Source organism: Mytilus californianus, unplaced genomic scaffold (assembly GCF_021869535.1).
Source record: "Mytilus californianus isolate M0D057914Y unplaced genomic scaffold, xbMytCali1.0.p SCAF_3, whole genome shotgun sequence".
Lineage (NCBI taxonomy): Eukaryota > Metazoa > Mollusca > Bivalvia > Mytilida > Mytilidae > Mytilus > Mytilus californianus.
The window spans coordinates 49,427,140-49,433,139 of record NW_026262679.1 but is presented as its reverse complement, the minus strand read 5'-3'; positions in this window follow the sequence as shown (position 1 = coordinate 49,433,139).

The window sequence follows — 6,000 nt, the reverse complement described above, 5'->3', positions numbered from 1 at the left end:
TTGAAACAACCAACAAAGACACCAGACATATTGTCTTAGGTGTAGGAAGCAATGACTTGAGTATCAAAACAACTACTGCATGTCTAAATGAAATGAAAAACCTTATAGAAAACACAAAAAACAGTCACACTCGTTCCGACATACATGTTTTACCAACATTTGATCATGTGAAACAGCCCTGTTTCAACAAATAAAAATTCGTAAGGGTTCCACGGAACCCAGTGTCTCGCCTACTTTTGCTGTTGTCTATGTTTCAGTGTGATAGGGGAATGCACATAATAGATTTACAGTTAATGAAATAAAACGTTTGAAATGTATGAAAAAAGTTATGCTTGTAAAAAATGAATACAGTATGCAATCAAATCTATAGATTTATAAAAGAGTTGAAACATAAATTTATTGAATGAACAAATGATAAAGAAGATAATTTTTACATTTTCTCTAGATACTATCTTTTGATTGTAAGAAGCTTCTGTCCAAGTTTGGTAAAAGTCCAGGATGGTTTATGAATCTAATAAATGTTTTAAAAACTTTAACTGCAGACTTATTATGTAATGTTAACTGGAAGAAAAACTAAGTCCATTTATAAGTAATATACGGGAAAACAGGAAATAAATTTTTACAAAATTTCCTTCTAGATACTAGCTTTTGATCATAAACAAGCTTCTGTCCAAGTTTGGTAGAAATCCAGGATATTTTAAGAAAGTAATTAAAATTTTAAAAACTTTAACCACAGAGTGAATGTAATGTTAACTGGCAGAAAAACTAAGCCCATTTATAAGTAAAATAAAGATAAACCTGATTTTTTTTTTTACGAAATTTACTTCTGGATACTATTATATGATCAAAACAAGCTTCTGTTCTGTATAGTTTAAGAAAGTTATTAAAATTTCAAAAACTTTAACCACAGAGTGAATATTTGTGGACGCCGCAGACAACGGAATGTAGGATTGCTATGTCTCACTTTTGCGACAAAAGTCGCAGGCTCGACAAAAAGCAAAAGAATTCAATAAAGAAATAAAGAAATATTGCGAAAATCAATCAGATGTGAAATTCATTTTGAACAATGACATAAGTGGTATTAACACGTCCATTTTTCAAGAGGATGGCATTCATTTTAATCAATCAGGCAAAAAATGCCTCGTCAGAATCTTGATAAAATGCTTCGCTGAGCGCAACCTGATACGACCGCAGTGGTCGAACCCTGAACAGTTAGGGCAAATTTGGACACAATATTCAAGCTTGATACTATCTGACTTTGGATTGTGATCAAATTTCTGACATAATATAGGTTTCTGACACAAAATAAATGTGGTCAAAGATCTTACAAATCTAATGCGCAATACTGTGCAATTGAAGATTTCTTCTTGAAACTTTTCAAAAATTTGAAATTTTTGAAAAAAAAATATGAACCCTTTTAAAAAAAATTGGAAACTCCCCCTTCCCCCTAAACTTTTTGAATCCCCCTTTTAGCATTAACCATCAAACTCAATTGCAGTCTTTCCTTTGTAGTATGGAACCTTATAGTATAATTTTAGAGAGATCCATACACTTAATCACAAGTTACTGTCTGGAAACTAGAAAAATGTTTTTTTTAACCATAAAAGCCCATTTAAATACATCATAAAAGTATTAAAATAGAAAATGACATCATAGTCATGGCTAAAATTAAAAAAACCTTCATCAGCAACTTTTAATAGTAATATCTAAAAATAAAATTCCTTCATCAGCATTTAAAAGTAACTTCTAAAAATAAATTGACAACTAGGACTTTGCAACCATAAAAACCCATTTAAATAAATCATAAAAGTATTAAAATAGAAAATGACATCATAATCATGCCTAAAATTAAAACACTTTCATCAGCAACATTAAATAGTAATATCTAAAAATAAAATTCCTTCACATACATAATCATGGCTAAAATTAAATAATTTTTAAAATAGAAAATGACATCATAATCATGCTTAAAATTAAAAAGCCTCCATCAGCAACATTAAATAGTAATATCTAAAAATAAAATTCCTTCACATACATAATCATGGCTATAATTAAATTACCTTTATTAAACATTTTTAAAATAGTAACTTCTAAAAATAAATTGACAGCTAATCACCTAAAGACAATACGTTTCTTTATAAATAATTTACAAGCAGTGTAAGGGAGGTAATTTGACAATATGTGTTTGAATTACCTCCCTTACACTGCTTTAAAATTATGTTTTGTACTTAAGTAATTGTCCATTAACCTGGAAACCCTTGTTTTCCCCCTTTTTTGCCCCTAATTCCTAAACAGTTTGAGCCATAACCCCCAAAGCAAATTCTCACCATCCCTTTGTGATATGGTAACTTGTGGTATAATTTCAGAGAGATCCATACACCATTTCATAAGTTATTGTCTGGAAACTAGAAAAATGCTTATTTGGGCCCCATTTTGGCCCCTAATTCCTGAACTGTTAGGACCATAACCCCCAAAATCAATCTCAACTTCCTTTTGTGGTCATAAACCTTATGGTAAAATTTCATAGAAATCCATACACTTAAACAACAGTTATTGTCCGGAAACCAAAGTGTCTTCGGATGACTACGACGTGATACCAATATACGACCGTGGTCGTATAAAAACACATTTGAACCCAGTATTTGGACTTAAACCTTAAAATGAGTACAAAACTTCTATTTCTACAAGTAAAACACAAAACGGAAACTTTAGACATAACCGCTCCTATGGTCGACAAAACAATGACAATCAGTCTTACAGGCAAAACTACATGTACAATGAAAACCAAAACCCCTATAACTATTATACCGGTAGTCAACAATATCACAACGCTAACAATGGGAGATCCAACAAAAGTGAGATGAACCTACTTCTCAGTAGACTTATTGAACTTGCAAGATAATTCAGCTATAGATTTAACTGAAAAGCTATATAGTACAGTAAATTTAGCCATATACTTTAATTATAAGGCCAATTAGAATAATAAGCATTGATTATAGTTGTTATTCTTATTTTTGTACAAAAATCACAATAGCATGTTTTCATTTTTTATTTACGTTGCTTGCAAATGTCATTAATTACATGTATATTGTAATATACACTCTTTAAAAGTATACTGTAGTCTAGGCACTATTACATACATATTGCTATCAATGTTTTATGATACATAAAATTAGAACACATCTCATGAAACAGAAAAATTTAGATTTACTTCCCTTGTTTCATGTTTGAAACTTATTATTGATTGATTGATTGTTGGTTGCTTAACGTCCAGGGGCAAATATTTCATGCATATTCAGGACGAGAACAAGTTCACAATACAATAGGTAGGTTCTGTAATAGACTAAGGGATTAAGGTCAGAGAAATTTAGACTGCCACGGGAAATGAGGGTATATTGGATAGGGACAGAAATTTAGCCTTGCAACAGGTCACCTACGGACCCCTCAAAGAGTTGTTGCAAGGGTTCTTAACGTGCAAAGAGCGTGGCACTCTCTTTACACGAGGCATCGGATTTAATGTCCCCATTCTGACCGGACGTGGCTGCAAATTTGTACATCCCGCACAGCCAAACGGACGCCCCACTTATACGAGGGTTTTACCGCCGGTCGGAGGAAGACCAATGGTGACCATACTTCTATTCCCCAGTCACCCTTGGGGATGAAACTTATTATTGTGTTTTAAGATAAAGTAAAAGAAACTTATATATTTATATATTATTTTGATAACTAAATGAAATAGAAAATATACACATTACACATATATAATAATCAATGACTTATATGTCCCTGCATATATTAACAAAAAAGATCTGTAAAGTAATAATAATGGAGTTATTTCCCTTTCCCCATGTCCTTTGTAAATAGATATTTTGACTTACTGGCCCGAGAACACATTTATTTCGTAGTGCATTTCTTTTAGACAATATAGTCAAAAAAAAAAAAAAAAATCCCACCTGCTCTATCTCAAAAAGATTTTCACAGTGTAGTGTACTTCTATTGGGACAAATAATATCAAAATTATAGAAAAGTCTACCAGCTCTAACTCAAAATATTGACAATTCTATGTTAAGGGGGTCTAAAATTCAGTTAGACAACTTCAGACATACTAGTTTTTGACCTTTTTTAACTGGACCAAATCACTACTTAACATAAAGATTCAGCAACCAAATTTTTTTAACATGTAACTTCATCCCCTTACTTAATATTTCATGCATAAAATATAAAGAAATAAATTTTGAAAGTGTATGAAAAAAATTTGCAAGTTATACACTGTCCACACTAGGGACTATATTTGTAGACAACGAAAATCTAAGGACGATAACTGTGTCCTTGGACCTAATAGTATAGAAAGACTTGACAAATTCTAATAAAACTTTGCATGACCTAAGCTTAGGGAATTATAAGATAGTTGGCCAAGTTTCATGGCCATAGAATATACATTATAGAAACTATGGCCATTTTAATATTGAAATTTGAATGTTTAATTTTGACGTTTAATCAAATAATTTCAACTATCAAGATTGGGGCTTAAAAAATTTAAATATTGCAAAAATTTGCTGTTTAAATGCTCTTAAATATAATATTTTAAGTATTAAAAGCAATTGAACACTCATTTGATTTATCAGATTTATTACAATTATTCAAAAGTCAAATTTATATGAGCCAGTGCCTGAAAAAAAAGAGATTTTTGAATTAAGGGGAGCCTTACATAAACATGCATTTTTTTCAACCAATTTGAAGTTTTTGAAGTTTTTTTTACCTTAAATTATTCTTCCATATATATTAAATGTACTTTAAATGGAAAGAAAAATTACAAAAAGCATATCAAATGAGTATAAAATGGTCTTAGGCTATGTAAGACTGAACATTACTTAGAGTCAATTTAGGCTGTAGCACATATTTACATATAAAAATGCATACAGAAGCTATAAGAAATGGAAATTTGTTACTTTTTGCTCATTTCTATGCTAAGATTTCATGATACAAGAAGTCTAATTGCAAAAGGACTCTTGCATTCAACTTTTTTTGCAGACAGTATGGTCTGATGCACAGTTTTTTCACTTTTCAATGGAAAACTTGCATGTAGTTTTAGTCTCAACCGGCATATATTTGAACCACATACTATCCTACAGAAGAAAATAAAAGTAGTATATGAAATGGATAAGGTGCACAGATCATTGTCAAGTGCCTTTTTTTTACATATTTAGTGAAATATTTATGATGGACTTCGCATTTTATGTACAAAGCTCTTCACATTTCACATACATTAAACAGGCCGTTCGACCAGGGCCTAAATACAACACATTTTGCACATTTTTTCTGTGATAATCTACTTTTCTCTATATTCAGAGTTCACAAATGGTTAATAGAATTTGAATTTATCATAGAAACACAAATATCAAAGCATAAATAGCTGTCAGATAGAAAGCCAGCATGCCTCTTAGGCTTAAAAATGGAAACTGCTTTAAAATGCTTATTTTAGCCGTATAATGTCAAAATGGGACATTTTAACAGAATTTCTTTCAAACAAAGATGTAAATCCTTTACTTTTATTGAGTTTGACAAATTGAAACCAGCAAACCATTCAGGGACATTGCCAAAGTACAGAATCTACATTTCCTGAATTCATCTCTTAGGCCCGAGAACACAGTTATTTCGTAGTGCATTTCTTTTAGACAATAAAGTCAAATTTAAAAAAACGCACCTGCTCTTAGTATCTCAAAAAGATTTTTACAGTGTAGTGTACTACTATTGGGACAAATAATATCAAAATTATAGAAAAGTCTACTAGCTCTAACTCAAAATATTGACAATTCTATGTTAAGGGGGTCTAAAATTCAGTTAGACAGCTTCAGACATACTAGTTTGACCTGTTTTAACTGGACCAAATCACTAATTAACATAAAGATTCAGCAACCAAATTTTTTAAACATGTAATTTTATCCCCTTACTTAATATTTCATGATAAAATATAAAGAAATAAATTTGGAAAGTGTATGA